Here is an 11,930-nt window from a genome sequence, read left to right as displayed (position 1 = left end):
AACAAAAAGGGTGTGCGAGTTTCCTGTTAGCACTCAGTGTGAACCAATCTACCACTGAGCAACACCGTGAGTCCCCACTCACCTCAGCACAGGTCAACCTGTAACCCCAACCTTCCCCTATCCATGTGCACACGCACACCCATTCACCACCCTGCCTGCTTTGCACACCCCCATGCACACTCTGCATCGTGTGCCCTCCTTTGCATTCATAGACGTGTGCAAACCATCCCTGGGAACACCTACGTGCCTACACCTTCCACAAACACCCCTTTGTGTGCACCTGTGTGCAACCCAACTCCTCAGCACACGCACGCGTTTGTGCCACCCTGTCCATGCACTCACCACGTGCCCTCCAGCAACCAAGGATTGCAGAGATGCTCCAGACTGTGCCAGAGATGGAATCTCAGAGTGCTGGGACTTTATTGATCACTAAGGAAAACACTTGGAAGCATATTCAATCTGCAGAAGCTGTAATTACTGGGCACAGTTAGCTTTCCTATGGCTCAGCTGGAGGAGGCGGGTGCTCTCATACATCTGAGACACTCGCACAATGTTGGGATCATTCTGATGGAAACTATGTCTTCAGATATCATGGTTAAAACCATCCAAGATGATCATGCAGAGCCTTAGCTCTTGAGCAGCACTTCCTCCCCACCCTTCACTACTCCAAGCAGCTCCAACAAACTTCTCAGAAGAAATCCAGGCCAGCACAGACCTGGCAGACCAGAACCAAGTGCAGTTTGTGGGACGGCAGTGCCCACTCCTTGCTTCCACCCTGCTCCAGCAGGTTAAGGAGTCTGAGCCTCACTGGCCTTTGACAACTCAAGACTTTCAGCACCTCATGCCAACATTTCTCACTAAGATACACCTCAGGCATTGAATTCTCTTCTCACTACCTCCTCCCAGTCCTCCCCTAGGAACAGAAACAATTCAGATTCTACAGCAAACACATCTACCCTGCAAGAGCACACTGAACCACCTGCAACAATGAAACATGGTTTTGGAGAGTGGGTTTGAAAACACACCTTTAGACAGCTGTCTCCCTGTAGCCAAAAGGAAACCAAGCAGCAAAAGAAGAGTCCAGCCTGAAATATGCCCATGCTACTAGCCCAGGTTTTTCACAGTCAATGCAGAATCCATCCTGCTCTTGAGTTAACAAATGACCAGTGGGTCTCCCCTTGCTCCACCCCTTCTCCTTCAAAGCCAGAAAAAGAAAGAAAAACAAGTAGAAGAAAACCCAGACGTACCTTTCCACACACAAAGCAGAAAGTGGAACAGCAGTTGTCTCCTTCCTGAGACATGGTGGGGCGCATCCCAGAGGAAGCCCAAGTTCTTTGCTTCTCTCCACAGGGACTTCAAGCACTCTTGGCAAGAGCTGCTTTGGTTCTTTCTTCAATTGCTTCCATCACCAGAATCTCCTTTGGAAAAGGAACCCGAATGAAAGAATCAGCAAATGAAAAAGAATGAGCAATAGCCACTTTACCAGCTTTCTTCTGACACTCAATTTAGACTCTTGACTCGGGCAAGGTCTTAAAATCAGCTGGTTACAAGAACTGTCCCAAAATATATCCAACATCTGTACAGCTGCCGTTATTTCTGACAGCGAGTGTAATCACAGAATCATAGAATGGCCCGGGTTGGAAGGGACCTCAAGGATCATGAAGATCAATCACCTCCCTGTCCCTGCTGGCCATCCCCTCTTCTGATGGAGCCCAGGGGACCATTTGCTCTCTGAGCTGCAAGAGCACGCTGATGGCTCACGTTCTGTTTTTCATCCACCAGGACCCCCAGGTCCTTCTCTGCGGGGCTTCTCTTAAGGACTGCTCCTCCCAGTCTGTAGAAATGCCTGGGATTCCTCCAGCCCAAGTGCAAAACCTTGCACTTTGCTGTGTTCAACCTCATTAGATTCACGTAGGCCAACCTCTCGGTTGAGCTCCCTCTGAATGGCATCCCTTCCTTCCACTGCGTCAGCCGCACCACTCAGCAAACAGCAGAAGGTGCACTCCATTGCATCATTGGTGTCTCTGATAACCATGTAAAAAAGCACTGGTCCCAAGACAGACTCCTGGATGACACCACTTGTTATCGGCCTCCACCTGGACATAGAACCATGAATCACCACCCTCTGTCTGTGGCCTTTCAACCAATCCCTTATCCACCAGGTGGTCCACCTGTCAAATCCACATCCCTCCAGTTTAGAGATAAGGATGTGGTGGAGGGCAATGTCAAAGATCTTGCTCAAGTCCAGGTCAATGACATCTGTTACCTTCCTTTTGTCCACAAATGCCGTCACTCCATCATAGAAGGCCACCAGAGTGGTTAGGCATGGCCTTCCCCTGCTAAAGCCACGCTGCCTGTCTTGGATCACATGCTCATTTCTTATGTGATCAAGCATGTCTTTGAGGCAGATCTGTTCTTCACCATCTACATCAGTTACACATTTGAATCAAATAATTGGTGTTCCTGTCACCAAGAAAACCTCTTTGTCTTCTACTCCTGCTGCACTTCTGTGCTTTCATCAGAAGCAAAGGAAGAGACCACCTCCTAGATCCAAATTTTAAGAAACCAACACCCAATAGGTGTCATCTGAAGTAAAATAGCAGAGAAATTAAGATGACTCTTCTGCATCCAGCTTGGATCACTCCCTCACTCAGGCACACCACCATCAGATCAAGGAGATGCTGCCTTCAGCTTAGAGACTGTATGGGAAATCACAGCTTGAACCTCTGATTAATCAGCTGAGGCAAGTATTGGGTCAGCTGCGGGAGCACACGTGAGAGTAATCTAGCTGTGCTCCCAGAAGGGGTGGACCTCGACTCAACCTCCTCTGAGACCTCATTTAAAGGCTGACCACCACTGAGACAGCATGTCTTAGAGATTGCTCCCTAGTTGAGGCTGCCTCAGCTTTCTAGTCAAGGTATCGATATTGGTGAGTTTCCCTTTGCTAATAACCTTAGGCTATTTACCACCATCTTGGTTAATATCTTTTTATTAACCACCCTTACAGAGACCATAAGGGTTTGGGCTTCCAAACTCTCAGCAAGCATTTGGATCAGCCAGCTTCCTGCCGAGGAGCCCCCTGCATCACTGCTGCCTATTCTGGTACCGGACCCGCAGATGCTTCAGAGCTCATTAGCATGGACTTCCTTCCTCCCCTCAGCAGCTGCTCCTGCACTCACTTTCATTCCTACTCAGATACCGGCCGCTTCCAGCACCAGCTGACCTGCAAGACACAGAAAGGAAAGGTGGGAGTCATGCAAACGCACAAGCCCAAGGCTGTGTCACCACCACACATGGCAGCCTCGGGAAGTCAGCTGAAACTACAGCCTTTGTCAGAATGGAAACAGGCACCGTCAATTAAGTGTGACCTCTGAACTCATTGCCACCATCAGAAATAGGCACTGAAATCGCTCACTTCACTGCAGCTGGTTAACTCCAAATTCTTTTGCTTTTGGGAAAATGCGGACACGGAATTGAAGGACACCAGAAAAACGACATCTACTTCATTGTAGGTGGTTAAGCTTGGAAGCAGGACTTGAGCAAGAAATGCTTCTCAGCTCCTTGAAAGGCACTAATCCTGACCTCTGCCACAGGTGGCTGAGTGACACAAAAGTTGAGCTGCCCATTCAGAAGCACATGGAGCAGGCCATGGAGCGGTTACATACCAACACATGAACAGGCACTTTCCCATTGGAAGGGAAATCCCTTCTCCCTGCCATGCCATGCCCACACCGCTCCTCAGGGCTGCACTGACAGCACAGACAGAATTGAAACATCTTTTGTCATCATTGTGGTTTTTCACAGACCCAGACAATGAGATACTGGGTTGCTGTGTGGGTTCCCAGGCGGCACTGCCATTTCCAAGCCATTGCTTCCTAGGGGCACAGAAAGGAAAACGCCTGAACAAAATTTCACCCAGAGATTGCTATTTTACCATTCTTCCATGCAAAACAGGAGGACAGTACAGCGGATTTGTGCAGCTGCATCAACACCCTGGGTGCTAAAGGAATGCAAAGACAGAAATATCAAAACTACAAGGAGGGAAGCTATGTTTAGTAATATCTTTTCTCATTTACAACAGGCAGTTGGCACTACTAAAGGAAAATCCCAGGCCTCAGGTTCTGACAGTGCGACAATCTGGCACGGACTCAGATGTGAGTGATCCAAATGGTTTATTCCAGGTTCTAATACCACTTCTGTGAATTCACACGTTTTCTCTCTTAACTTTCCCACAGCCTTCACATGTCCACAGAACATCCCACAAACTCTCCTTTACGGCGCACGTAGGCACTCATCCCACCAGAGCCATCAGTCATTCCTAGCCATGTGCTTCTCCTCCAGTCACGGACAGTATCACACGGCCATAATGCATCTTAAATGACTTAGTTTTTCTGTTCTTTCTGGAGGTGTCCTTGGTTCCTAGCCTTACCTTCTCATGCCGTTCATCTTCCTCTGCAGCTCCTGCTCTGAAGAGTCTTCTTATGTTCCCACATGACAGGAAGAAAATGAAGACACAACCCCTGCCACCAAGGTCAGCTCTGCAGCACACGTTACCTGAGGAGCACTTGGCTACTCATGCAAACTGCACAGTGCCAGGAAGATTGTTACATGTTGCACTTCTTCTTCTCCTGGCTCAGAAATTAAATTTTCTACCTAGAAAATGGAAAACAAACAAACAAGCAAACAAAAAACAACAACAACAAAAAACACCTCACCTGACATAAAGGAGACATGATTGTTACTATGGAATTCCGGAGGGCAAGGTATTTGCCCTCTCTATGAAGAAGCTGACTGCAAAGGACTAAGAACAGCCACGATCACGTTGAGAACTTGCGGGTAAAATTCGGGACTGAACCAATAATGGGCTTCTGGAGGTGAGGGTCTGCTCCAGGCCACCTGGTCAAGGGAGCCTGTTGATGGGCCCTGCTTACTGCAGCTACCAGAAGCACCGCGCTCACTGACTCTCAACTTGATGGGGGATTCCAGTCAGGCTGGGAAATCAGCATGGCTGGCTGCAAGCTGTCTGAGAGACTGCTGGACTGCACTGGGAATAACTTTGTGGGCCAAGCATTAAGCACACCAAGCAGAAGGGAAGGTATTGGACAGACCGACCAGAGGTCAAGCGTTGCTGGACCTGCTGCTCACCAACGCTGAGGAGATCATCAAAGGCGTCAAGGTTGGAGGCTGCCTGGGCTCCAGCGATCATGCCCTGGTTGAGTTTGTGATCTCAAGCGATGTGGGCCTGGCAAAGAGCAGGACCAGGATGCTCAACTTTAGAAGAGCAGACTTCAAGCTACTCAATGGAATGCTGGCCAAGATCCCCTGGCGCGCTGCCCTCAAAGATAAGGACGTTGAGGAGAGCTGGCTACTGTTCAAGGATGCCCTCCTGGCAGCACAAGAGGTCTCCATTCCCCTGATTAAGAAAGTGGGCAGGAGAGGTAGAAAACCGGCATGGCTCAGCAAGGACCTGCTAAGAGAACTGAGGGTGAAGAAAGGGGTGTACAAGCTCTGGAAACAAGGCTGTGTCACCCGGGAAGAATACAGGGATGCCGTCCGAACTTGCAGATGTGGGATCAGGAAAGCCAAGGCTCAGGCAGAACTGAACTTGGCGAGGGATGTGAAAAACAACAAGAAAACCTTCTATAGGTACATTGGCCAGAAGAGACAGGCCAAAATGGGCGTGCCTACTCTGGTAAATTTAAAAGGAGAAATGGCTTCAACAGATGAAGAGAAAGCTGAGGTGCTGAATGAGTTCTTCACCTCGGTCTTCACTGGTGGCCAGGATTCTAGTCTTTTTCACATCCCTAAGTCTTGCACCCCCATACCTCCATGTGGGGACCAAGGAGGTAAATCCCTCCCCACTGTAAGGGTAGAGCAAGTCCGAGAGTGCCTCCTTAGACTGAATGAGTATAAGTCTATGGGGCCAGATGGCGTGCATCCCAGGGTCCTGAAGGAGCTGGCTGAGGTGGTTGCTGAGCCGCTCTCCATCATATTTGAGAAGTCGTGGCTGTCAGGTGAGGTCCCGGATGATTGGAGGAAGGGTCACGTCACTCCCATTTACAAGAAGGGGAGCAGGGACGACCCGGGTAACTACAGGCCGGTGAGTCTCACCTCTGTGCCTGGGAAGATTATGGAACAGATCCTCCTGGACAACATGCTTGATCGCATAAAGAACAAGCATGTGATCCGAGACAGCCAGCATGGCTTCACCAGGGGAAGGTCATGCTTAACTAATCTTGTGGCCTTCTATGATGGAGTGACGGCGTTGGTGGATGAAGGGAAGGCGACCGATGTCATTTACCTGGACCTGAGCAAGGCCTTTGACATGGTCCCCCATCACATCCTCATCTCCAAATTGGAGGGAGGTGGATTTGATGGGTGGACAACTAGATGGATAAGCAATTGGTTGAAAGGCCGCAGACAGAGGGTGGTGGTCAATGGCTCTATGTCCAGGTGGAGGCCGGTAACGAGCGGCGTCCCTCAAGGGTCTGTCTTGGGACCGGTGCTCTTTAACATCTTTATTAATGACATCGATGAGGGAATGGAGTGCACCCTCAGCAAGTTTGCTGATGACACCAAGCTGAGTGGTGCAGTCGATACGGTGGAGGGAACAGATGCCATTCAGAGGGACCTTGACAGGCTGGAAAGCTGGGCTCAGGTGAACCTAATGAGGTTCAACATGGCAAAGTGCAAGGTTTTGCACTTGGGCCGGAAGAACCCCAGGCACCTGTACAGGCTGGGAGGAGTTGTCCTTGAGAGCAGCTCGGCTGAAAAAGACCTAGGGGTCCTGATAGATGAGAAACTTAACATGAGCCAGCACTGCGCTCTGGCAGCCCGGAAAGCAAATGGGATCCTGGGCTCCATCAGGAGAGGGGTGGTCAGCAGGGATAGGGAGGTGATCGTCCCTCTCTACTCTGCTCTTGTGAGGCCCCATCTGGAGTACTGTGTCCAGGTGTGGAGCCCTCAGTACAAAAAAGATATGGAAATTTTGGAAAGGGTCCAGAGGAGGGACAGGAAGATGATCAGGGGGCTGGAGCACCTCCCCTATGAGGACAGGCTGAGGGAGTTGGGTTTGTTCAGCCTGGAGAAGAGAAGGTTGCGAGGTGACCTCATTGCAGCCTTTCAATACCTGAAGGGAACTTACTCCCAGGAGGGGAGTAAACTCTTCGAAAGGGCTGATAATAGCAGGACTAGGGGAAATGGTTTTAAGTTGAAGGAGGGAAGATTTAGGTTGGATGTTAGGGGAAAGTTCTTTACTAGAAGGGTGGTTAGGTCCTGGAACAGGCTGCCCAGTGAGGTTGTGGATGCCCCGTCCTTGGAGGTGTTCAAGACCAGGTTGGACAGGGCCCTGGGCAACCTGATCTAGTAAATGTGTATGTTTGGTGGCCCTGCTAGGCAGGGGGGTTGGAACTACATGATCCTTGAGGTCCCTTCCAACCCGGGTAATTCTGTGATTCTGTGATTCTGTGATTCTGTTAAGGGAAGCATTACTGGACATGCTGCACAGCAGGGGTTAAGACTGGAGGTGGTCAGGGCTGTAGTGACCATGCCCTCCTAGAGTTCCTCATCTCAAGGAATGCGGGCCTGGCAAAAAGCAAAGTCAGGACCCTGAGCTTCAGGAGAGTCAGCTGCAGGCTGTTCAAAGAATTCTTGGACGAGAGACACTGGAAAACTGTTCTTAGGGGCAAAGGGTTCAAACATCCCTTTGTGTGCACCTGTGTGCAGCCCAACTCCTCAGCACATCCCTGTGCAAGCACACATTTGTGCCACCGCATCCACGCACTATCTATGTGCTCACACACACTCACACAACCACATCCCTTAGTGCAGCCCTGTGCGCACACACACTCACACATGTGTAACCCCTTCCTTTCACTCCCAAAGTGCACGCACACACCGGTACCACAATGTCCTTGTGCAGCTCCAACACTCTGCACACCCCTGTGCACGTACATATATGTGCATGCTCGTCCTTGCACACATACCCACAGACCTACACACACCTGAGCAACACCACTGGTTTGTACACTCATGGACACAAATGTGTGTACAACACCATCCATGCACAAATACACACACACACACACACATGGATCCCCACTGCTTTGCACAATGCTGTGCACACTCACGTGTGTCATGCACTGATTTCCCATCCAGTCCTCGAGGGGTCACTTACTTAGGACAGGAGTGCAGGGGAGCAGCCAGAAGCTGTTTGCATTCCCTGCTGTCTGCTGGGCAGCTTTGCTGGAGATGCTTGAGTTGCTTTGCTTTTCCTTGGGAGGTGGGAAGGAGCTTTGAATTTGAGGCACATCCCGTGCCAGAGCATCCCGATGGCACAAGGGGGATCAGGGCCCCTCTATTGGTTACCTCGGTGGCTTGCAGCAACTGGAACTTTTTGCCTATTGAGAAAGCTAAAAAGTGTGAGTTCCTCCTGACCCATATCAACAAAAATCTCAACCATAAAAAAGAGACGTCTTCGTATTCAAGCAAATGACAACAGTAAGACCATGCATGTTGTTTTGTTGTATTTCCTCTGTAATCATGGGGAGGATATGAAGAAGTGGTATAATTCATCCACTTCTGCACTTCAGGCACAAGTTCCTTAGAATTGGAAGAGACCCTTAAAGGCCATCTAGCCCAGCTCCCCTGCAATAAAAAGGGACATTCACAGCTAGATCAGGTTGCTCACAGCCTGGTCATTAGTCATCCCAGAGGCAAAACACACACTGAATGATCTCTCCTTCAGTCATAAATCCTTGGAGACAACAGCATTGACACTGCATGTTACTGAAGCAGTAAAAGAAATTGCTCCTGTAACTCTCCTTGTGTTAAGTAAAATGATGATAAAAAGCAATGGAATGCTTTGGCAGGACACCAAAACCATCCTCCTTCCTTGATATCTGCTGCAATGGAACCTTCCACTGGAAGAAAGCCTCTGATGACTTGTCACCCCAGAGAGGTCAGCTTTAGAAGCAGGACTGCTGCACAATAGAATGAACTGGAGCTCCTTAGCATCTCTTACATCCAGGAGAGGTGTGATCAGACCCACCTATCACCTTCAGGTGCGCTTTCTGACACTATGTCTGACTTCACTGTCACTGTGCCAGCATCCTCAGGCTTAACCTGCTTCATTGTCAGTGTGCAGCAATTGCCAACGTTCTTGATGTCATTGTAATTGTTGGTGTAAAGGAGGTTGCCATTCAGGAACCATTCCACGTCCTCGTCATTATGGGACAGCTCGCAGGAGAAGACAGCAGAGCTCTCTTCTTCAATTTCTACATCCTGCAGGTGCTTCGTTACTTCTACATTGCGGGCTGTGGGGAAACAAGGTGAACTGTTACCACTGTTACTATAAATCATACTGGGATGTGGTAGAATGGTTGGACTAGATGATCTTTGTGTAATCATCTATGTGAAGATAATACATGTATAAAGTTAGCAGGAGAGAACGGCAGAAGTCAACCTCAAGAAGAGAAATCTGAGGTGAAATAGGACATGGAAGAGGCCACCCTCCCTGCTCATACCTTCAGCTGTCAGCGTGGCCTCAGTCTCTGCAATTCCTGCCTTGCACTTGTACACACCAGCATCATCGGGCTTCAGCTTCAGAATTCTGAGCTCTACTGAATGCTTATCCCTCTTGATCTTGTACTTCTCAGAGGGCTCGATGGGTGTGCGGCCCTTGAACCATTTCACAACCTTTGGAGAAGGCCTGAAGTCACAGGACAGGATGACAGAATGACATTCCAAAGCTGTCTTGTCCTCCAACTTCCTGGTGATTTCTATATGGTAATCTGCAAAGCAGGGGTGGAAGAGAAGAAAGGATGAGGACAATTGGAAGAAGAGGAAAGTCTCTTGCGTGTATTCCATTCCAATTAATGTCAAGTTCACAATGGTTCTTTGAACGACTCTAAAGATAAAACAAACGATTGTCTATAGGGAATGCCATTGACTACATTTCTATGAAGTAATACTGTACAGTATCTACCAAATGCAAGGTCCAGCTCTTGTTCTGTGCTTATTAAATTGCTCCCAATTGTTGAGGCTTTTATTCAAATAAGAGTGAGTTGAAAATATAACAAGTACTTTAGGATGTGAATGGATAATCTTACGCTGGGGACAACAGCAGATAAAAAGCCTGCAAGTTTCTTTCAGATGAAATCAATGACAAACCGCACCAAATTTAGGTGCTACCAAACTTAAACTTGTCTAGTTCAGAAATACAATTAATTTCACCTGATTTGACTTCTTTGCTATAGCCAAGGACAAAACCTCAGCTCTGTAAATCTGAATAGTAAGCACATCACAGCTATTCAAACACATCTTTTACTGAGATGCAGCTGTCTCATTTAGTGTCCAACGACTTTGAACTGGAAATGGAGCAGACCAAAGCAGAATCTAAACATGGCTTCTACAAGGACTGATCAAATGCGGCCACCGTCAAATTCAAAGTATCTGATACAGAAGGATCACACTCACTGTCAGACAAAACCTCTTTGGAGAGGTGAACTGACTGCCCTGTTCACCCCCACTTTGGAAATAACTGCACTCATTTCCTACCTGCTCCCAGCAGTGTGGGATGGTGGGATAGCATCACACTTCCCACACTAAGCATCCCACCATGTCACTTGTTCCACCTAAACCTCAGTCCCAAAACAAAAGGGGAACTCGCTTCTGAACCCTCTTCACTTCATTTCAGATGTCTTATATGCTTGATCTCCAACCCACCCCCCACTCAGGAGAAAGACCCCCCGCTTACACCCTACCATCTTGTTGCATTCTGATGTTGTCATCAGCCTTCAGCTTGTTGTCCTCTTTGTACCACTGGGTCTGAACCTCATCGTGTGAAATCTCACAGACAAAAGATGCACTCCCATATTCATTCACTTCCACATCTTCCAGTGCTTTAACAATCTTGATATCTCCAGCTGTGAAACAGTAGAGATATATTTGTCAGGGTATTTCCAGAACTGAGTGCAGCATCTTTTCCTTACACATATTTGCATAGAAAATAAGTAGGATTATGTTTTATTCTAAACCATCATCCATTCCTGAGTCATTTCTCTCTTCAACACAGTCAATGCATTATTGCCCTTGAACTTAAAGACAGACTTACTAGCTACAATGGAGCTCCCTGCAAACAGTTTTCATGGAAACCAGAATCTCATTTATTCTAAAACCTTTCAAGCAAAATTAAGGGTAGAAAAACAATAGAACTGACTGAATCTTTAAGGTCATTTAGTTCCAGTCCCCCTGCTATAGGCAGGGACACCTCCCTCCAGACCATCTCTTCTCCTCAGGGTCAAGGCTTCTCTCAAATCATTCTCCACTAAGCCTGTGCCTGTGCTTGGGATTGCCCTGACCCAGGTGCAGGGCCTTGTACTTGGCCTCACTCAAGTTCATGAGGCTGCCAAGGGCCCACCTCTCCAGCCTGTCCAGGTCCCTCTGGGTAGCATCCCTTCCCTCTAGCACATCAACAGCACCGCTCAGCTTGGTGTCATCTGCAAACTTGCTGAGGGTTCATTTGATTCCACTCTCCATGTTGCCTACAAAAATGTTAAATAACACTGGTCCCAACACCACCCTCCACCTGGACACTCACCTACTCACTGCAACTCTCTGAGTGTGACCATCCAGACAGTTCCCTATCCTGCAACTGGTCCATCCATCAAAACCATTTTTCTCCAGTTTGGTGACCAGGATGTCATGCAGGACGGGATCAAATGCTCTGCACAAGTCCAAGTAGATGATGTCAGTTGCTCTCCCATTATCCACTGATGCTGTTACTCCATCATGAAAGGCCACCAAGTTTGTCAGACATGGCTTGACCTTGATGAAGCCATATTGGTTACCACCAATTACCTCATCTTTATTTTCCAAACTATGCCAAGGAGAACTAGACAGAACTCTACAGTGTTGTGTCACTACAAACC

The sequence above is a fragment of the Coturnix japonica genome, unplaced genomic scaffold (assembly GCF_054131305.1).
Source record: "Coturnix japonica strain WE unplaced genomic scaffold, WE-NBRP24 Scf041, whole genome shotgun sequence".
Taxonomy (NCBI): domain Eukaryota; kingdom Metazoa; phylum Chordata; class Aves; order Galliformes; family Phasianidae; genus Coturnix; species Coturnix japonica.
The sequence above is the reverse complement of the archived record's forward strand: the minus strand, read 5'-3'. Positions refer to the sequence as shown.